Source organism: Aulonocara stuartgranti, assembly GCF_965226115.1.
Source record: "Aulonocara stuartgranti genome assembly, chromosome: 2".
Classification (NCBI taxonomy): domain Eukaryota; kingdom Metazoa; phylum Chordata; class Actinopteri; order Cichliformes; family Cichlidae; genus Aulonocara; species Aulonocara stuartgranti.
The window spans coordinates 17302406-17326038 of NC_138940.1; positions in this window are offsets into that span (position 1 = coordinate 17302406).

Consider the following 23633-nt stretch of genomic DNA (forward strand, 5'->3'; position numbering starts at 1 on the left):
CACTGCAATCGGGAAATATAAAATATTTAGGTATTAATGTTTCTCCCAAGCTTGCAGATCTAACTAAATTAAACCATATCCCACTTTTAAAGAAGGTAGAAGATGATCTGGCTAGATGGAAATGTCTACCCATATCACTCATGGGAAGGGTTGCCGCTATAAAAATGATGGTCTTACCAAAAATAAATTATTTATTCTCAATGATCCCAACTAAACCGCCACAAGATTGGTTCAGATCTCTAGATTCATGTATGTCCAAATTCCTTTGGAAAAATAAACCCCCGCGTATAAGCTTAAAAACACTACAAAAGACCAAGGATAAAGGAGGACTAGAACGGCCTAACTTTCAGCACTACTTCTTAGCCAACAGGCTTCAGTTTATCTCAGGATGGCTAAAACATACCCTCTTAGATGAACCTTGGCTAGATGTAGAACAAGCACTTTGCAATAATCTAGAGATCTCAGACCTACCATTTATCAGCTCAAACATCCAACGACATGAATGCTTTAAAAGCATCAACATCAGCGCTTCTCTGACAGCATGGTGGGAGTTTCTAAAATTGACAGCGTCTTCATTAATCCCATGCAAACGTACACCTATCTGGAACAACCCTGACATATTACAAAACAATAATATGATAAACTTTTCAGATTGGAGTGGTAAAGGAATCAAATATTTAGAACATATACTAGAAGGAACAGAATTTATTTCATTTGACAGACTAGTTACACAATATGGGATCAACAAGAAAAGATTTTTAGAATATCAACAAATTAAATCCATAGTAAAAAAGAAATTTAAACCGGGTCAAGTTGAACTACAAACACCACCAAGTGTGGTTCAATTTCTTACTCTTAAAACCCCCAAATTACTATCCAAAATATACAGAATGCTTTCTAAAAACAGATGAATCAATATCACTTCCTATTGCAAAATGGGAAGCGGATTTATCAGTTAACTTAGACCTAAACTCTCAGATTTGCTTAAAAACCTTTCATCTAATTAGAAATCCCAGTCTTCAATTAATTCAATACAAAATATTACATAGAGTGCACTATACAGGTCATCGGATGTTCAAGATGGGCTTTACGTCTACCAACAACTGCTCACACTGCCAAACCAATTCACCGGACAATTATATCCACGCTCTTTGGTTCTGTCCACCAGTTCAGAAGTTTTGGCGCGAGATATGTGAAGACTTATCAAAGTGTCTGAAATGTAACATTCCAACTTCCCCCTTAGTGTGTTTGTTGGGCAGCTTAGATAATGTCACTTCAGAAAAGAATATCGCCCATATGGTTTTCACTGCCCTATGCATAGCCAAGAAAACAGTCCTCATGAACTGGAAAAATAAAAATAATCTTAATTCTAACCAATATAGAAATTATCTATTAGATTACATTAGTCTTGATACAGCCTCTGCCACCACATCAGATCAATCGCTCTGGGCTCCTTTGGTCAGCTCCATCACCTAGTGGGGGTGGGGGGTCATAGTTTGGTCCCGCCTTCACTGTTGTGATTGGTGTGGGGGTAGGGACAGGCTTAGGGCGTCGGGGGGTTCCCCGGAGGCATTTTCCTTGGGGGGGCTCAACCCGGGGTAGCGGTCATGTCCGGTTAGGGGCTCTGTTGGCTCTCAGGTGACTGTTTCCTCGCGGCTGCGTGCAGCGGGACTAGGGGAGGGTCTGTGCTGACGGACGTGGGTTACTGACCTGGTAGCCTGGCTCCCCCTGGGTGGGTCCGGGATGGGCGTGAGGTTCTGGGGGCGCTCCGTCTCTGGGCTGGGGCCCGGGCCGGGCCTCGGGGGCTTGGGTCCTGGTTGGTGTGTTGCGGTTGTGGGCGGGTGGGTGCATGGGGGCCCAGCCCTGGAGCAGGGTGCCGCCGGTGCATCGAGCCACCTGGGGGGCTCTTCAACTGGTGGGGAAGATTGTCACATCTTGCAGGAGCTTTCCTCTCCTCAGGGGCTCTCTCTACAGGAGGGGGAGATACAGGAGAGGTGGAGGAAGATCTCAGCCTGGGTGTTTATTGTCTTATGTAGTCTGGAAGAAGAGTGGATGGTGGGGTGGGTGCAGTTTTCTCTGTGGTGGGGTTGGGTGGACTGTCCTGGGCTCTGTGGGGCCGGGAGGCGCTGCTGCGCTGTGCCCCAGTCTGGATGGGCCTGGGCCCCCTTTCCCTGGTGGGTCGCGGAGTATGGGGGTGCCTACTGGGGTCAGCGGGCGAGCTGGCCCCAGGGAGGGGTCACTTGCCCCTCCCTTCCTTCCCTCCCCATCTCCAGCTGCCTCCCTCTTCCCGCTCCATCACAACCACCCACACATGCAGGACCTTGGAGTAGGGGTATGTCACCAGGGTGTAGAGGAGGCCACCCCCCCTCCCCTGTCCCCTTCTGGCTGCCCCTGCCTCAATTTTATCCCACAACGTAGACATTCACATTACTCACACTCTCATTACACATACATATAGGATCTTGGGGGTGGGCACGATACACGGAATCCAAAGTACCATCAGGGTGTACACCCCACCCCTGGCGTCGTTGCCCACCTCTCAAAGTTAAATACACGTAGACATTGAGGGCCAGCAGGAGGGACCATGCGCTTACCTGCTGCTCTCTGGCAGGTAGCTCCATGCCCTCCTGGGTTTTAAATGCACCTTAGAACACACATGCATCAACACTACAATGAGCGGGTGGAGGGAGGTTTGGAGTCTTCTCTCACCCCCATTCTCTGCGACCTGCTGGAGCGGGGGGACTAGGAGGAGGAGTTGGCCGTCCGACTGCGGTCTGGAGTGTGGGGCCTCCCTGCTGCTGCGGAGTCGGGGCGGTCTGCCTCCCCCCACCGCAGGGAAAAGGGTAACACCACCTGGGTCTGGGTGCAGTTCCCCCCCCCTCCAGGGGCAAGGGTACCTAGACCCGGGGCTTAGAGTACGCTTGGGGAGTGTGATCGTGTGTACAGCGTCTCTTTATGTCTGTCTCCACGTTGGTTGAGTGTGGAGTAAGTGTATATGAGAGCATGAGGGTGGGAATGGATGTTTGTATATGTGTGTGCCTGTATTTCTGTGTCTATATGTCAGGTTGGGTGTCAGGCGCCACCTCTCTGGGGACATCTTAGGCCCTCCAAGGTATGGAGGCCTATCTCCCCCTACCACCACTTCCCCTGCCAGTGGCGGACTCCCTCAGACGTCGGTGCGTTGGTGGTTCTTTGTGTCCGGGGATGGGCGTCCAGGTACACACCGGCTCACTCCTTGGCGGCCGCTTATCGGGGCCTGGAGCCTGGGGCTTGCTCGGGCCACTTCGGAGGTGGGGTGCCCCCGGCCTCTCGGCCTGGGGCTCGGTCACTCAGGCACGGCTGGCTGCCGGCGGAGCTCACGGGCGCGTCACTGCAACTCCCCCTGGCTTCTGCTCCGCGGCTGCTGAGTGAGCCCCCATCTGGGACTCTCCTCAGCTCTTTCTGGGACAGTGGCGCGGCTGCCCCTCTGTTGGTCTTCCTTGGTCTCTTGTGTTCTGGGGGCCTCTGGATGTCTGGAGTTTTGATCTCCTCCATACCTGCTTCATGCCCTGGAGGACGGGGCTGTGCCCCCCCCCCCCCCCCCCACACCCTCTAGCAGATTATTACATGAAGGAACCTTTTAAAAAACAAAAAACAAGCGCGTCCATGTTCACAGGTGTACACACGGGTGATCACACCCACAAACTACACCCTTTTTGGCTCCTACCTCAAAGCACACTGTGTTCTGTTGATCTTATGTGCTGCACAATAATGTTTAATATTTAGTATTTACTGTCATATTCCCATATATCATTGTGATGTTGTTTATTCTATTACTCTTGTTCTCTTCTGCTTGTTTTCTTTTTTCTTTCTCAGCAGGTGACCCAGGTGATTGATATATGCATTTTTTTTTCTTTTTTTCTTTTTTTTCTTTTTCTGCTCATTCTGTTGGTTTTTGGTTTTTGCCCTTCTCCCCCGTCCCTCTTCTCAGCTGTTTCTCTTTCCCTCTTTCTTTCTCCCCTTCTTTCCCCCAGTCAAGTCTGTCCCATGTTCAGTAAGTGAAAATAAAATAAACAATAAAAGGTGAATCAAATGGACCATTATGGCAAGGCTGGGATGGTCAATTTGGTAAAGTAAATCCGTTGGGCATCTTTCTTTGCCTTTAGACAACAATTCTGATGGCAAAAGAGCCAAACGGGACAGGCAAAAAAAAAGAAAAAAAAAAAAGAAAAAAGAAAAGAAAAAGTAATCAGTAACTAATTACCGATTACTTCCCCCAAAAAGTAATCCCATTACTTTACTGATTACTTATTTTCAAAAGTAATTAATTACTTAGTTACTTAGTTACTTTTTAAAAACACAATTTACAACCTGAATAGGTGATAGGGCGATAGATCTTTCAGCCCAATTCTACTTTTTCTGCATAATCCATCATACAAAATGTAATTAAATGGAAAAGTTTTTTTTTAAATCTTGTTTTATTAGTTTTAACTTTTTAACTTTATGCATCAAGCAAAAATGTAATTATATGCAACATTCTCTGACTGGAAGAAATTTGTTTAACATTTAAACCTATTTTCTGCACATTCCAGCACATAATTTTTGTGTGTGTGTGTGTTTACACTCACTCTTTCAAATAGATGCAAGTAAAACACAGCAGAAAATAAATAACATCAAAGACTAGTGGTCCTGTTGCTCTATTTTCACCTGTAAAGCAGGAGTGGCGTAGGCAGAGGTTTGCCCTGGTGCAGGTGTGCCGCGGTAGTCAGTGGAAGAATCCGCGAGTTTCTCTGTGAGTTTCCCATTACGTGGTAGCGCACTCCCGGTGCTTGCTTGAAAGTTTAGGGGTTTTTTTTCGCTTTAAAAGGAAGTTTTCTTCCCACACACAACGGACGCTAATGTTTTTGTCACTTTTTATGGAATCAAACTCAAAGTAAGGTCAGTACTTCCACGCTTTAAACGCTGCACGCTCATACTCTCTCCCACACTCGATATATGATCCACTGTTGATCTGCACACAGCTGTTGTCACGAACGTCGCACTCGCTTACGTCACTGTCATGAGACATTCTCGCAAAAAAAAATCACGGTTTTAGTAACGCAGTAACGCAGCGTTCCTACGGGAAAGTAACGGTAATCTAATTACCGTTTTTGCAATAGTAATCACTTACTTTACTCGTTACCTGAAAAAAGTAATCAGATTACAGTAACGCGTTACGCCCATCTCTGCATGCAGGATTACTGATGTGGTGTCGACAGTTTACTGCACATCCTCTGTAGAGTGGATATCCACATACCTTACAGACCAATATACAAAAAACCATGCTGATATTTCATCTATTTATTTTTAAAGGAACCTTATTCCAGAGTAAAACTCATTTCCTCTAAGCATCCCCGTTTGCCTCCGTTATACTGTCATGGACAAAGAGACTTAAACCACAGCTGCTGGAAGGAGACATCATATGTCTGGAAAGTCAAGGTACTGAAGTTGACATCAAAGGTCAGCTGCATTTGCCTTATGGTACCATTTGCCTTTTGGCAGCTGACAACCTTGCTTCCCATTCCCTTTGTGGGTATTTGAAGAGGTTCTCAGCTAATGTGTTTTGTCACCTCTGCTTAGCTGAGAAAAAGAAAAAACATATTTGAGGATGTGGATAAGCTTGGTTGCTGTCATCACCTTCTCCACCAGGGCGGCGACTGGGTATCTGTGCCATCCTGGATTCCACTCCCATGCTCTACTCACCTGCTGCTCACCTCCGCTCATTACTCCAGGCCTTATCTTATCTTATCTTATCTTATGGCCTTATCTGTCCTGTGTTCTCCATCTCCTTAGTACAGACCTTACTGGACTCTACCAGGTGTGTTAATTGTCATGGACTGTCCCTCAGCTCTGGACCTTCTCTCGGGACCCCTGGAACCCTGTCCCCAAATTCACTGTATATATGTACATATCTCACCTGGTGCAGTAAATAAACCCCTTTCTGCTTGCACAGCTCAGAGTCCTGCATTTGAGTCGTGCCCAGTAAATCGTGACACTAACTGCATGTCTTTGGGAGGAAGCTGGAGCATCCTTCTGTTCCTTCTGGTATAAATAAAATAATCTTCACAACTGTAGTTAGAAAAAATGTATTTCTGAAACTGAAAAAAAATTGTCCAAGCCAACTAAAGACACAGCACAGCTACATTAGATACATTGTATTGTAACCAGAAGGTTGCCGGTTCGAGCCCCGGCTCAGTTGTTGTGTCCTTGGGCAAGACACTTCACCTACCGCCTACTGGTGATGACCAGAGGCCGATGGCGTAATATGGCACCCTTGCTTCTGTCAGTCTGCCCCAGGGCAGCTGTGGCTACAACTGCAGCTTGCCTTCACCAGTGTGTGAATGTGAAAGTGAATAAATAGTGGAATTGTAAAGCGCCTTGAGGGTCTCGAAAAGCGCTATATAAATGCAATTATTAAAACATTTAAATGCTGGATGCTTGTGTTGTTATGAGTGTTTTGTACTTTCATGTAAAGCCTGTCTTTAGAGTGAGTGAGGCTTGTTTTACAGCCCGACTTGTTAAAAAAAACAGCAAAAAGGTATCATTTATATTTAATCCCTTGAAAAATATAAAAATTTATGTGAAAAGTCAAACAGCCTCCTCTGAAAAGGCATGAGACAGTATGCATGTTGGTCTTTAATTATTCAGATGAATTTTGCATATCTACAACAAACAATATTCTGATGCCATGCATAATTAATGAATTCTGTCTTTAACTAAAGTTCCTAATTACATTATGTACAAACAGCAGATGGAAAAAGCACAGCGGGAGCTGCAATAACAGAGACAGAGCCATCAAAGTCACATTTTAATTACATTCCTCCTGAACTCTGTCCACACACACAGGCCTCATCACAGGACGCATGTGGTCATGTCTCTCAACTCTGAGCTGTTTCTGAAATTTTAATTTTAAATCAATATTCCTTAAAGCTGCCATGTGGTTACGACTGGGACATCGAGTATGTAAAATATGAAGGATTATAAAAGATGGTAGCCATAGTTACTGTAGATTGAAAGGTTTGATTCAGCTACAAAACTAAAACACATACAACCAAGAGAAAATCCAAGTGACTCAGGTGTATATGTACAAACACCTCAGCAGCACACACACACAACAAACTGTAATATTAATTTGCAATGCAGACATACCCGCTGATCTCTGTCGTGTCATATTAAAGATAACACATGCCAGTAGTGATGATACAGGACAGAAGCAGGAGGAACAATTGAAATGGAGCTTTTACACCAGTCTTTATAATAATTAACCGAGACAGCTGGGAAAAGAGCATAATCGCCTATGAATTACCTTTGTAGAGGTCACACTGTGGCAGACAATAAAGATATAATCGGCGCTGTGTCAGGTGAGCTGCCTGCTGGATGAATGCAGATGAGAGGGAATTTGTTAACAGGCTGATCCAAGGTGAGCATTTGCATTTTTAAAATGGCCTCATCTGTCTCAGGTGTTTAGCTCACACGGTGAATCGCGACAAGTGCAACAGTAAAACATGTTGAACTTTCTAGATTAGCAATATTACAAGCTGCCAGGTGTATGAAGGTCAGAGGTCACTTCATGTACCGCCTCGTGTTTCCCACGTGGCTTCAGAGTAACCTGTATGGCAGCCATATGCAGCGATATGACATCTGAATGCAGAAGAGGTTCTGCTGCACGCTCAGCAGTGAGAGTGGAATGCGGGGAAATTAAACCTGTGTATTTTCCATTAATCTGGCCACTTTCATTCAATTGCTCCATCTGAATTTCAGCATGATACCCATGTAACAGAGCTTTGGGAATGCAAGAATCTCCAAAACTTTATTGGATGCTAAGTTTTCCAAGCAGAAAGTAGCCTCCATGAATGTATCAGGATCTACATTCATGAAGTAGTTTGTCAGACTTGGTTCAACAACTGATCCTCAACAAAATGATGCTGGTAAGGTTTGGAAAGGTGGATTTTCACCTCCATTGATTGTCAGTATTTGACAAACTGCAAAGTTATTATTGCTTTGTGAGATCGTCAGGTTTTGCGGTGCAGAGTGTGGTGGTTGCTTGCAGACCCAAATGCAGAAAGCAGTACTTGGAGAAAAATGTAAGGGTGAGTGTTTATTGGGCAATTGACAAAAGTAACTCACATTCCAGAAACAGGAAACCAAATTCCAACAACTACAAGAGATCCCAGGGAAAGCACAGCTACTTTATTTGAGACAACTGGACAAAGGACAAGGGGAGACATTAAATATGGTAAAGAGAGGTAATGAGGTAAGAGGAAACAAGGGGGGAACACAGCTGAAACTAATCATAAAACATAAGACCATGGAAGGATATGAAAAAGCAAATGCACAAGACAAAGCTTACCAAAAATAAAACAGGAAATAACTAAACAACGGATCATCGCTGACACGCACAGAATCCATGTACAGAACCCAAACCGGTAAAAATACGAACCTGGGAACGCTGTGCTAAGAACAACGCAAAACTCAAAACTTTGGGTCCAAGACCATGACATCCTCCTTCAGACTCCTTCAGTAACTTATTTAGGAAAGAAACATTAGTCTCATTAGTCTATATCTGCAGTTCATAAGAGAAGTCTTGATGAGTTGATGGTGAGGCAGCGTGACTGAGGGCTGCACACTTTTAAGTCATTGTTTGTAATGACTGTGCGAAGACGATGGATTACACTGATATATTTTTAAAGCACTGGTGTTTTTGCCAGCAGTTTAGTCTTAGACTAGAACAGCTGTGAATATAGTGAATACTCCCCTTGGTCTCCTGTTGCGTTGTGTAGCATAACATTAGCTGTAAATGAATAAAATGTTTGGAAGAGCACTGATTCTTTGTTTTTTTACTTGGGAGCAGCAAATGTTACCAAGAGCTTCCACTATGAGCCAAAGGATCTCCTATGAGCATCACTTGGCAACAGTGGGGAGGAAGAATGTGCTATGAGAAGAAGAGATATCTGGGAGAATTGGGCTCAGGGAGGAGATGCTATCGGCTATGACTGTTTGGGGTTGTGATAGGAATAAGAGAAGAGAGCAGGAGAGAGAGACGGAAAAAAGAATGGGAAAAACCAAAAACCACAAGAGAGAACAAACATCAATAAAAGCTTAATAAGAAAAAGAGTAATATAGAGTGAGCAGTACTGGAAATTAGAACATCAAAACATTAAAAGGTTAACTCGAAACCAGCCAATATTTGTAGATAATATTTGCTTTTTTAGGCAGGCATGTTTCTCCTATGCAGCCCCCCCCCTCCACACACACACCACCACCCTTCCAGCAACATAATACAAGTGAAATTAATCCTCAGAATAATGAATAAGGTAATTTGGGTGGCTGGAGTCTCATGCTGAATAAACATTATTCTGATCCTGAGGTGTAAATATGTGAGGAGTCCCGATAAGCACAGCTCTGAATGGAAAAAAATGTCGGTAATTTGCATTTGTTGGACCATTATTTGACAATACTGGTGTGTGTGTGCGTGTGCGTGCATGCTCTATCTGCACTGGGACAGACGTTTAAATGTATTCTCTGTGCGGCAGCAGACATCAAAACACAATTCAGCAGACACGACGCGCTTCCATTGATACTGCTGTTTTTTTAGCGAGAACAGGAGCTGTCAGCCATGTGTCTGAGTGTTTGTGTGTGTGTGTGTGAGTGTGCGTCAAGACATATCTAAATATAATTTCACAGACTTGCCAAGTTGCCAGCGTTCCTGCCATTCAGCGAGACAACGGAAGTCTCGGCTCTGCTTCAGTGAGAATCTTTTGTGATTGTGTGTGGATTTGTGTGTATGTGAGTGCAGTAGAGGGAGGCCCGATAATGAAACACGTCACGTGTGTCACCTTTTGCGTTGCCTTTTCTTTGGCTTTTGCAATCCGGGTTGGAAAACACACCTTTCACCATTTAGACACAGGTGCTTACAATCACGCGATGATGTGCACGCATGTGCTGGATAAACACACGAAGCTTACACGTGCAGGTACATTTACATGTTCATTCATACAAACACATAAGCTCCCAAACACACATTCAGACTTCATTCTTTGACCTTATGTCTATGGAGATGTCACAGTCACACAGGTGTAGAGGCTGGTCGGTAATCCTCTGGCAGGCTGTGTTCCCTGACTGGTTGGTGAGTGGTTGCTGGCTGTTGCAAAGAGAAGTCTGCACTAAAAACCTTCCTGTGATTGCTTTGGTCACTAACTGCTTGCTGTGGTCACCTGTAGTTTGAATGGAAGACACCGACTTGTCTCTGGATAACTGACCACCCTGAAACCTGAAAAAGTGTGATAGAAACTGGAAATGAAGAACATTTGCTTCCAAAGTAAAAGCTGTGCCCTCTACTCAAACCAACATGTTTCAAAAGGTGGAACTTTTACTCTGAAGGGTAGTAGTGTGTCATCTATGCAAACTAGAGGCAACCACAACACGCTTTCTAGCAACCAAAAAATATAAATACAGAATACTGAATATAAATGTCAAATTTCCAAAATCTTTCTACAGACATTTTCACACATATGCGTGTTCAGACCTTTGGAAACATAAACTCTGTTATGTGAGAGATCTGCCTGGATAAAAATGGAGGCAGCCACATCACCAGCGTACTATATTACCCATGCTACTCACACACTGGAGCAATCTGAAAATACATGGGCTTTGTCACAGGGAGCTGCCAGGCTGAACATTTGTTTTCTCAAAAAAACAAAAACAAACCCAATGATACTCCTGTGAATGTGTGAAAATAGCTGAAGTCTGCATGACCCTGACCAGAGCAGGAAATATCTGTCACTATCTTTGCCCTAAATCTAGTATATAAACATTTATGTAGTCATATTAAATTAAAAATATCAGATACAAAAAAACCTGCCCTCACAATTTTCAACTGATATATTTTTATATTAATTCTTACAGAAGTGTTGAGATAAGGTTTTATGAGATAAGCCTTCAACAAAGAAGAGAAAAAAACTATTTAATACTGATGTCTTAGAATTACTGAAACTTCCCCTGAATGAGAATTTGTCAAATCGGATTTACAGACAACAGACAGCACACACACTATTCTTTTTTTTTTTAACCCAAACTGAATTCATTATAAAGTGCACAGTCATAAACATACAAAACCTCAACATTAAATTCATAGTAATGTCAACTATAATAACTGACAATGAAATAAAGAAACATCACTGACAGACTGACATCTGTCTGTCTGGAAACTGGACTCCAGTGAACTACGGTGAGCGCCATTGTCTGCCCCTAAGGAATGATCCAAAACACAACAGCAGGTCCACCTCTGAACAGCCCTAATAATAAAACCGAGGTTAGCCGAATCAGACTGAGATGCGCGAATGACCATAAACAGATTGTTGGTGCTGGAAAACCCTCCAGTTTGGTGGAATTAAAACAATTCAAGAAGAGTCTACTTTACTTCGTCTGTACTTTACCAGTTCCCAGAAACTAACCAGAAAACTAACCAGTCTAACCAGAAGACAAATGAAGATAAACTGAAACTAAGGTTCAGGGTACATGAAAATCCAAAATAACGGTCGATCATCAAATAAGACACAAAAACTCAGTTATAAAAACTCCTCTAATCCAACAGAATCATTCACCTTCCTGTTTCTAGTACCAGTTTGGACAAGTGGAGATAATGACATTTAAGCTCATAGATATGACATTAAGTCCACCATTGCTCTTTTCCTTACTATGATTAATAACCCCATTAACCTTTTTCCATAATTACATAATCTTAGCAGCTCTTTTCTATTCAGGTCTCCAGATTTTTATTCATTTTTTTTCCTTTTATGATCGTGATGCACACCTAGAAATTCTGACTCGTGTTAACTTTGTCCACTGCACGACAGCACAGTGCGTGCCAAGCACAGGAGAGAGTCTATGTACATGATGGCCTGGTGTATGAGAGAGCTTCAGTGTCATCTGCCTTTCAGGGCTAGCACAATAAGAGCTAACACAAACATACACATTTATTGAAGCACTTGTGCATTGACACGTTTGTATGAAGATGCAAATGTACTGTAACGCCCCCTCCACACACACACATGTGAACATTGTCCATGTTCACGTTTAAATGCAGCAGGCGAAGGTTTTCTGTGGTGCGAGGACCTGATCTTTCCTATACACTGAGTCGGGATGGTGCTGCAGTGTGAGGCTGACGGCTCTGAGATTTAAGGCTGGCTGCTGCACTCAGCTGCCTGCACAGGATTTTCTAATTAGAGTTGGCGACTTGGCTTCAGCTTTGCCTTGCAATAAATCACTGAGCCTCTCAGGTGCATTCCCTCCAGCCTTGCTCGGCGGCATTTCACTATCAGCACACTGATTGAGTTCCCCCGATATTTTCATCCAGGAGAAGGAAGAGAAAAACAGAAACACTGTGTGTGTGTTTGTGTGTGTGCATGCCTGGGTACTAGTAAGTTAAAAACCTGGAACTTGGCACAGATTGCATGAAGTTCTTCATCTTTGAGGTGTCACTATGGCACAGTGTTTAAGACTCTCACCTTACAAGGGAAAGGCTCCTGGTTCAAATCCCAGCTGAGGTCTCTCCGTGTCCTCCTACAGTCTAAAGACATGCATGTAAGGATACGTGCTAAGTGTTCAGTTAAAATGTGACCTGTAGCCTGAAGTGTTTCAAGTGGCCAGCAAGATTAAATGTGAGTACATTGCTACGGCAATCTATCCATCAGTGCACTGTAAAACCCAACAGTAAAAGAAGTAAGTTGTTCTTACTCAGTTCTGAAAAATAGTTAAAGTAACTTTCATGAAGTGTATTAGGTAGACCCAAAAGTATACATATGTTATAATAACTTTATTGTAATAAGTACACATGATGTTTTTGTAATGTTTTAAGTACTGTTGCTTTAAACTGTTTAAGTAGTGTTAATTCATTTGTATTAGTCATCATCCACAGCCCCACCCCCAGCGTTTTGCCTGGACTTGTCGGCCATGAGACACAAGTCTCGTCAAGAGAAATTTTGCAAGAGTGGAAAGTACAAGATAAACGTTATTTTTATGTTTTTTTGTTAATGCTTACTTCTAGCATACAAAACGTACGTTTATCAGACTGCTTTGTTTTAGTTGTACTTTGTTGTAATTTATCATACTACTTTGTTGTAGTAGCTCGTAACTTAGCTTGTCAGCACACAATTCCCGCCTAGCGGTGTATGGAGTCTGCCTTCACAATTTAAAAAATTAATGGTTGGTGGCTTGTTTCAATCAAATAGTTGGTAAGTAGTCTAATTTTTGCAAACTGCATGGCACAAAACTTTTGGTAAAATCAGTGTTTAGGCTTTTCTGACTCTGAACTTTATCAAGTTCAAATGTAGCCTACTTTTGACACAGTGAAAATAGTAGAAGATTTATTTAGTGTTCATTTTAAGAGTTTACTGGACAAGTTCACCTTCACAAATTTAAAATATGATGGTTAGTGGCATGTTAGTCGTGAAATAATTTACCTTTTCAAAGCTGCACTGCACCAAACCAAAAAAAAGTTTCTGACTCTGTACTTTCCAAGGGTTAGCCTATTGTGTACTTCACTTATGTAAAATTGCTTTATTATTTTATAACATTTAGAGTAGTTGACCAACCTGAATTGAAAATGAACTGTAGTTACTGTTTTCAAAGCTTGTGTTATCCAGGTTGACTGTTTTTAAGTGAAGTAAAAGTCTAAAAGTAAAAACTGTTCTGCTAGCATTCTGTCCTCATGGCTTTTGTGTTATTACAGTCTGGCGATTGAAGGAGCAGTAGCATGCGAGAGATCATCCAGCACTGCACTAAAGACAGCCAGTAAAGGTGATTTTAAAACGATTTAGCATCAAAATGTGGAATTGCAAGTTGTGTCGTTTTTCTACTGCCATAAAAGTCATGTTGTTGAAGCATTATCGGCTCAACCATGGTCAGTACTCCACAATTTCACCCTTTCCCTGTCTCTACAACACATGCATGTGTACATTTAGTACATTTAATTCATTAAAGATACACATGTCAAGAATGCACACTCCCACACAAAGAAAAGACGAACCGTCTTTTCTTTGTGTGGGAGTGTGCATTATCTAGATTTGAATAAATATGGATTTTGTTGCCCTGTGTGTAATTTTAAGCAGCCATTTATTGAAAGCCAAATGTTTATCCATCTGAGGGGGCATTTAAAACGAAAAGAAACTGTTCCATGTCCTTTCAAGAACTGCAATTTTAAAACCAATGTATACTCAACCTTCAATGCCCACAAATGCAGAGACCACCAAAATTCAACAAGTTACAATGAAGGCATTGTGCAAAGTGTTATAAATGTAGAACAAAAAGATGACATGCAACTTGATTCAATAGAGTCATCAGATGACAATCAAGTGGCATCCACCAGTGAAATCAGTGGAATTGAGGGTTTAGAAGAGCAGTTGCAATACAATCTGGCTGGATTTTTCTTGAAAATGCAGACCATTCTCCATGTGTCCCAGAGAGCAACACAGGAGATTATTGAGCATATTGATCAGTTTTTTTTGTTATCACAACCTCTGGTTAGAAAATCAGTTGTAGATATACTGAAAAAGCACAACTGTACATATACGGACAAACTGGTGGATGAGATTTGTCAGGCAGTTTCTGATAGTAATGTTTTACATAAATGTGTCACATCTGAAGGACCACTATCTACAGCAAAGAGGAGGAAATCATATTACGAAGCAAATTTTCCATATGTCAAACCTGTGGAGTATTTAATTGAATCGTCAAAGCACACTTATATGTATGTGCCTATTCTCACATCTTTGCAATTGTTGTTGAAAAAAAATGATGTGCTTGAAGAAATTAAACAAGCACCCACACAGATTCCTGAACATTTCATGTCATTTTCTGATGGATCCTACTACCAGGAAAATGTTCTACTGTCACAAGGGTAGCCAAAATGATTAGTGATTCTCCCAATATGTTATTGCACAGAGAGCATTTTTATTGAATTTTCAGCCAAGCGATGGCTAAAAGCTACAAGATGCTAAAAAAAAGGCATTGTAAGGAAGTTAAATGAGATTTGATTTTGATTTTTGATTTTATTGATTAGCATTCAAATTCAAATCTCAGTGAAAACAGTGAAGAAAAAACAACAACAAAAGAACAGTGAAAACAGAACAAAAATCTACCATAAAGAAAGAAAGCATGAGACAAGGCTAATCAAAAGGTATTGGCTGAAGCATTTGCTTATTACGCCAACCCTTTTCACAAAATATCTTTTTGTATGCAGCTCCTGTACACAGGGCTTGAAGAAAATAATAAAACAAAGCAAAAACCAAACAAACAAACAAACAAACAAACAAAAAAAAAACAAAGAAAAAAAAAACTTTCCACCTTAGATAAGTAACTACATCAAAGCAAAAGAATCAAGAGGTTGTTTTTTTTTCTCCTTTTTGCTCTTTTCATTCTTGATTTATATATTTTTCTATTACTCTATTTTTAAACATGTTTTTAAACAAGGAAAATGAATCTTGTTTTTTTTAAAGAAATCTGTTCCCCTTAAGTCATATTGACTCTCTCTGACTTTGAACAGCTTCTGAGTACTGGGGCAAAGCAAGTTATTTTGTGCTTTATACATTATCTGTGCCATTTTATATTCAACTAAATCATAAAATTTCAGGGTATTCAGATTAATAAACAAAATGTTAGTTGGTTCTATATAGTTTGATTGGTTTATAATTCTTATAGCTTTTTTTTGTAACTTGAAAATATGAAGAGTGTTCGTTTTATATGCATTACCCCATATCTCCAGACAGTAAGTCATATATGGAAGCAACAGAGTACAATAAAGTGTGTATAATGTTTTTTTGTTCAGGACATGCTTTGTTTTATAGAGAATAGCAATGGTTTTTGACATTTTTGTTTTCACGTGGTTTATATATGAGACTTCCAACTCAGCTTATCATCAATTATCACTCCAAGAAATTTATTTTCGTACACTCTTTCAATTTCAATTCCATTAACCCTTATTTTAGATACATTTTTCATTTGTCTAGTGCCAAAAATAATCAATTTTGTTTTCTTTATATTTAATGATAACTTATTTACATCAAACCAGTTTTTTAATATATTTAACTCCTTTTCCGCTGTAGTCAGAAGCTGTTCTAAGTTTTTACCTGAGCAGTACAGAGTGGTATCATCAGCAAACAATACACATTTTAACAGTTTGGAAACACTATATATGTCATTTATATATAATATAAATAATTTAGGGCCCAGCACAGAGCCCTGAGGAATACCACAAGTTACCTTCAACTGCTTAGATTTTACATTATTGAATTCGACATATTGATATCTTTCATCCAGGTAACTTTTCATCCACTTGTATGCTATCCCTCTTATGCCATATCTCTCTAGTTTATTCATTAATATAGAATGATCAATTGTATCAAACACCTTTTTTAAGTCTATAAAAACACCAACAGTATATTCCTTATTATCTATTGCATTAGATATCCCTTCAACAAGTTCCATCACTGCCATCGAAGTGGACCTTTTCACTCTAAAGCCATATTGGTTATCACTTAGGAGATTATGCTTCTCAATATATTTATCAAGTCTATTAACAAATAACTTTTTGAGAACTGTGGGAGTAGTGATATTGGCCTATAATTGGTAAACTGACATCTCTCTCCATTTTTATGGATTGGAATATCTTTTGCTATTTTCATTTGTGAGGGAAACACACCAGTTTGAAAGGACAGATTACAAATGTATGCGAAAGGTTGCACTATATATTCTATAATACTTTTAACTAATATCATGTCAATACCAAAACAGTCAGTGGACTTTTTATTTTTAAATGTCTTCACAATGTTAATTATTTCTCTATGAGTTGCAGCACCAATAAACATGGAGGACACATTCTGAGTAATATGTTTATTTAGGTCGTTATTATTTCTTGACTCTGGAATTTCTTTTGCTAAATTAAAGCCAACATTTACAAAGAAATCATTAAATTCATTTGCAATGTCTTTAGTTTTATCAAGCACAATATCTTTATCTTTTTTAAAATAATCTGGATAATTCTTATTTTTTGAGCCCTTTTTGATTATACTGTTTAATATGCTCCATGTTTCTTGTGTGTTACTTCTACTTTGCTCCAATAATTTGTGGTAATATTCTTTCTTACTTGTTCTTATAATATTTACTAATCTATTTTTATATAACTTGTACTTTATTTCAGCATCTTTTGTCCTCTGTTTTATGAATGTCTTATATAGATTATTTTTCTTTTTACATGCATCTATCCCCTTTGTGATCCATGGCTTATTTGATCTGTGATGCTTTCTAGTGATTTTCATTAAAGGACAGTGTTTTTCATATAGTGAAATTACAGTTGATAAGAATGCATCATACGCACTATTTGAATCTTCATTTGCAAAAACCTCATTCCAATTGTGTTCCTTTAAGTCCACCTGGAGGGCAGCAATGGCTCTTGTTGTTCTATGTCGTATCATATCAAATATTTGATTCTTTTGTTTAGTTTTAATCCCAAAATAATTTTGAAAAATTGCAAAAACAGGAAGATGATCGCTTATATCAGTTATAAGAAGTCCACCTACTATTTCATGGTCAATTTTATTTGTGAATATATTATCTATCAATGTAGCTGTATCAATTGTTATTCTACTTGGTTTTATAATTACAGGGAAAAGGGAGTTACTATACATTGTATTTATGAAATCTGTTGTTTTCTGATGTCCATTTGGGTTTAGCAAATCTATATTAAAATCACCACAAATTATTTGCACTTTTTTATCATTTAGGTTGCTAAACATAGCAGCAAGTTTTTCATTGAATATCTCAAGGCATGAACCTGGTGTCCTATAGATGCAACTTATAATTATATTGTTAGCTTTTTCAACATGAATTTCAATAGTGACACATTCCAATATGTTATCTATGGTGCTTGACATGCATTCAATCAGACTACATTTCAAAACTTTATCTACATATAAAGCAACACCGCCTCCTTTTTTATCCACCCTGTTCATTGTAAATAATTCGTATCCTTCCAGTCCCATTTCACTAACTTTCTCATTATCGAGCCATGTTTCTGATATTGCAATTATGTTAAACTTTTTTAACTTACTTAAACATTCTGTAATTTTAGAAAATTTTTTATACAGGCTTCTACTATTGAAATGTATGACCGACAATGCATTTGCCATATTAATATTCACATTGAATTGGTCATCTGTATAGTACTCACAAGTATTATTGGTGTTATTGTAGAAGTGGGTATCTGGGTCAATGTTACTTTCAGGGTCATTCATGTTGTGCTCTGCATAGTTAAACGTTTTGAAGTTCGTTTTCTCAGCGTGTGTGGCAAAATAACCACCTTGACAGTCCTTTTCATAATCAAAGTCTTCCTCTTCAATATCTCCGAATGGAAACCTATAATCTGTGTCCAAACTTGTCATTTATGTGTTTTTGTTGTTGTTGTTTCCATTGTTTTTGAGCCATAAGGCCAGAAACACTTTCCATACCCATTGTTCATTATCCAATCGTCACTTTTCCAATAGATTCCATAGCAGATTCCTGATTATTTATATTGCTCTAAGTCTTTGAGTTCTCTTATCATCACAACTTTCGCTTCTTCGGGATTGCCATTTAGTCTTATCATTACTTTGCAGTTCCTCGTCCATGTCGCTTGTATCTTATTTTGTTTTCTCAGGCGTGCCTGTCTTGCAATTTCAGCAGTCTTTTTCGTTAAATGTTCATTTAAATGTTCATTTAAATACACACCAGTCCCTTTTAGCTTCTTACCCTGTTTCAGTAACTCAATCTTTGTTTTGTGACTCACAAACCGAAGAATGATTGCTGGCTTTGTTTTACTGTCTTTTCTGGGGAGCGTGTGGCATGCTGCAATATGATGGCTCTGAATACTTACATTCTTCGTTTGAAGGAATTTTATCACTTGCTGTTCAAGCGTTTGCAGCTCCTCTACCGGGGCATCTTCACCGTCTTTACCTCCGCCAGGTGTTGCGTCTCCAGACCACTTATGACTAAATCATCCATTCTTGTGTATTGTTCAAGGTCCTCGATTCGCCGTTCCAAGTTGTCTATTTTCTTGTCCTTGTCCTTTATGAGGTTTTTTAGTTGTTTTATTTCATCCATTAGGTCATGTAGCATACCTTGTTGTTTAGCCACTTTGCTCAGTTCATCAGACATGAAATTAAGCGATTTCCTAATCTCCTCCAACTCCTCTTCAACTCCTGGGTTAGCTTTTTTAGGTGGCATTTTGAAAATGGTGAGATTAGTATTTCCTTGTGATGGCCCGTTGAAGTCACTGTTGATTTACTTGTTGGTGCCTTGCTAGAGGAGCCTGGGCCCAGTGGCTGCTGGAGGATCCTGGGCCTGGTGGAGCAGGAGGATCCTGGGCCTAGTGACTGCTGGAGGATCCTGGGCCTGGTGGCTTCTGGAAGAGCCTGGGCCTGGTGGCTGCTGGAAGAGCCTGGGCCTGGTGGCTGCTGGAGGATCCTGGGCCTGGTGGCTGCTGGAAGAGCCTGGGCCTGGTGGCTGCTGGAGGATCCTGGGCCTGGTGGCTGCTGCAGGATCCTGGGCCTGGTGGCTGCTGCAGGATCCTGGGCCTGGTGGCTGCTGGAAGAGCCTGGGCCTGGTGGCTGCTGGAAGAGCCTGGGCCTGGTGGCTGCTGGAAGAGCCTGGGCCTGGTGGCTGCTGGAGGATCCTGGGCCTGGTGGCTGCTGGAAGAGCCTGGGCCTGTGGCTGCTGGAGGATCCTGGGCCTGGTGGCTGCTGGAAGAGCCTGGGCCTGGTGGCTGCTGGAAGAGCCTGGGCCTGGAGATCCTGTTTCCATTTACAGTTACATGATTTTTTAGAGTTTCTTGTTTTAGTCAACAGGCAGATTTTCAGGCTACAGACACTGTCTGTGTGCTACAACCCAAAATGATTAAGATGATAATAAAATCAAAACCCAGCCTAAGAATAAATAATGGAAGTGCAGTGAAGCAAACACAAACATGTAAAAGTGCCTTATTAAATGTGTTTCCTATGTAAGTGCTTTAACAATCCCACAGATTTATACTCTAATGGATGCATCAGAGAGCAACTTGGCGTTAGTATCTTGCCCAAGGATATTTGGCATGCAGACTGGAGCAGACAGGAATCGAATCGCCGACCTTCCGATCAACAGATGCCTCACTAAAGCTCCTGAGCCACAACGGCCATATGAAGCCAAATATTTCAGCGAAGCTCAAAATGACCCTGACACGGTCAGTAACTCTTGAGTCTAGACTGATACTCAGTCTTAGTGTTTCTAGTTTAAACATTTGCAAAAAAACCAAAAAACAAAACATATTATAAGCTGTCTGTATTATTAATCTAAAATATTATTAATCTAAAGTTTCATGAAAATGAAGTTCACTTTGAACATTCTGGGTTCTTGCACATCTGCATTCTTGCCTGCTTTCAAATCACATCTCCACCTTGCATTTTTCATTATCATTGCCTAGCAACAACAAAACTAGTAAAACTACCAGGATCCATCTGTCCACATCACAAAGCTCCATACAGGAAAGCACAGACACATCTTTTACTAACATTTGTACAAGGTGATTTCAAACAACAACAACAAAAGAAAAAAGCTGCACATCAGTCAGTCAAATGATTTTTTATGTTTCCTCTTTTATGGTTTCAATAATAAACATGATATTTGACTTTGGTCAAATCTAAGAAAAGGAAAGAAAGCAGATTAAGATGCTTTTCTAAAATCTTATATCAGCATAAGTGGCCGCATTCAGACTGAAGATGCAAAACAAACAAACAAACAGTCCACTTTAAATGTTTCTCTGTGCTCTGATGACCTGTTTTCACAGCTTCAGTGGAGGATTTCACCTCTTCTCTGTGAGCAGCAGCAGTGCAGAGCTCAGACTGCTGCCAAATATCAGTGTAACTGAAAAATGACCACCTTCAGAAGTAATTTACTCTGCCTGATGGTGACATGATTGCATTGCACTTACAATGTCTTTGTACAGATAAGTAAAGTGTGGTGGGAGAGACAGAGAGCTGGCGCTTTTACACACACACACACACACACACACACACACACACACACACACACACCCACGCGCACACTCGAGTGTACTGTACTGATGACTAAGAGTCTTCTGTAATGACACAAATGCTAAATGGATCTGTAGTGCTGATTGTCACACTGCAGTGTTTCACTGGGAAGTTAGAGATCAGTCAGCTGAACAGGCAGTGAGCCTCAAAGGTGGCGATACAGAAGCCCTTAAACCTCGCCTCTGATCTTAGCAGTGAGGGTGAAATCAGACTCCCAGAAAATGATTAAATTACAAATAACAGACATCAAATCTTCCTGAAGACAAAAACATGAAATCTGCTGTTTTAAGCTTTTTATTCTTTCCCAGCTGTACTGCTTCCTTATTTCCTTACTGCTTATAAAATGAATAACAACAGCAAGTGAGACCAGAATTCATTTGTAACTGTAGTCCTTGATTTATGTAATTAACACAAATGACACACCAAGACAGTGACCGAGTGATTTAATATCAAAAAAAGAATGCAATAAAAAAGTTTGAACATTTTTTAAAAAAGGCCACCCGTCTCATAATTTTCAGACAGTGGTTAGAATCACTAAATAGAAATGATAATCAGTAAATACAGAAAAGTCATAAAGGACATGAAGTAAAGTGAAGTGAAAAAAGTAATTTAACAGATGACAGATTCACAGTCCAAGCTCCTTAGGCTGTTCCCAGAACAAATTCATTACAGTAAAGTGTTACTACCACTGATAAATCTACAGCTTTGTTCCCATAAATCACAGTTTGCTGCTTGTCTTTCTGTATTTGGACAGAGGTAAAAATATTTTCACATCTGTGCCCAGATGATAAACACTAATGTATTAAAAAGCTCCTTCTAATGTACATATTACAAAAAGCCGTTTAGGGCCAAATGTGCTTTTTGCCCAAGCCTTTCATTTTGTTAGCTCACTGTTTGAATACAAGATGCACCTCAAGTGACTGATTCCTGTTCGAGAAAGGGTTTTAATAGCTGAGTCAAACACTAAAAGCTTTGCAAATTGTTTGAAAGCAGCAGCAGATGATGGATGTTGACGATTCACCGTGGAGCAAAATAAAATCTAACTCTAAACAGATCAGTCGGTGTTGCAGTTCAGGCCATTTATATGAACGTATTTTGCTCTCTCCTCATTTGCCCTCTTTCATTTCATTCTCTTCTCTGCTCTCGCTTCCTGTGGGGCGTTCTTCACTTCCTGTTTATTACGTCATAGTCACAAACACGTCTCATGTGTGTCTCAGACGGTGTAATCCTTTGTGAAATAGAGCTAAAAAACTGAAATACATGAAAGGATTACCATAAACATATACACTGAGTCATTTCTGGCTTGCTGTTTAAGGAATAGATTTTTTAAAGATTTTTAATTGCAGTCAGCCAATGGGAAGCTATTATAGTAAAAAATAATATCATTGTTTATGGTCTTTTGGGTTGCTTTAAAAAAGTAAAATTTATTGCCTTCTTTTCACTAAAAACCTGTTTAATCCAACCATTATTTAGGTCCAGGTCATGGAGGCAGCAGTTTAAGCCCGGCCACCTCCACCAGCTATTCTGAGAGGTTTAATGTAATTTCTTCTAGAAGCTATCTAGGAGGCATCATGGTAAGTAAAAGTAAGTAAGTAAATATAACGCTTTTCACAGATAAAAAAATCACAAAGTGCTTTACAACACAGAAAATGGAAATATAAAACAATATAACAGTAAATAAAACAGCAAATAAAACAATGTAATACAATAAAGAATCAATGGAGTCCGTGCAGCGTAGAGACAGTGGAAGAGAATTCCACAACCGCGGTGCCACCGTCTGAAAGGCCCGATCACCACGAGTTTTAAAACGAGTGTGTGGTACCACCAGCAGTCTTTGATCTAATAACCTTAAAGCTCGAAAAGATGAATGTGGTCAGATAAATATTAAGGAGCTTGACCATGTAAGGCCCTAAAGGTTAGAACTAAAATTTTAAAATGAAACCTAAAACTTACAGGCAACCAGTGAAGGGAGGCCAAAACTGGAGTAATATGTGATCTTCTCTTGGTGCCTGTTAAGAGACGTGCTGCAGCATTCTGCACAGTCTAAAGACGATTTAAGGCTGATTTGTTAATACAAGTAAAAAGGCCGTTACAGTAGTCTAAACGAGAGGAAATAAAAGCATGAATAATCATCTCAAGTTCAAGCTTTGATACCCTTAGTCTGAGTTTAGAAATATTCCGTAAATGATAAAAAACAGTTTTGGACCAGCTGCTTAGAATGCTGCTCGAGTGACATCGAGCTGTCAAATACGACACCGAGGTTTCTAAGGCTCGATTTTACATAGGGGTCTAAGAAGCTCATATGCTGCCTGATTTCTGGGACCATGTGGTTTGGAGCAATAATTAGAGTTTCTGTTTTATCAGAGTTTAGTTGGAGCAAATTGTCATTTAACCATTGGTTGATTTCAAATAAATAAACCAGATCAGATAAACCAGCTCCACTGGCTCCTTTTGAGGTGGAGGAGCAGCAGCTTGACTCACACCAAGCGCCTCAATCTAGCTCTAAGGCTGAGCCTCAGC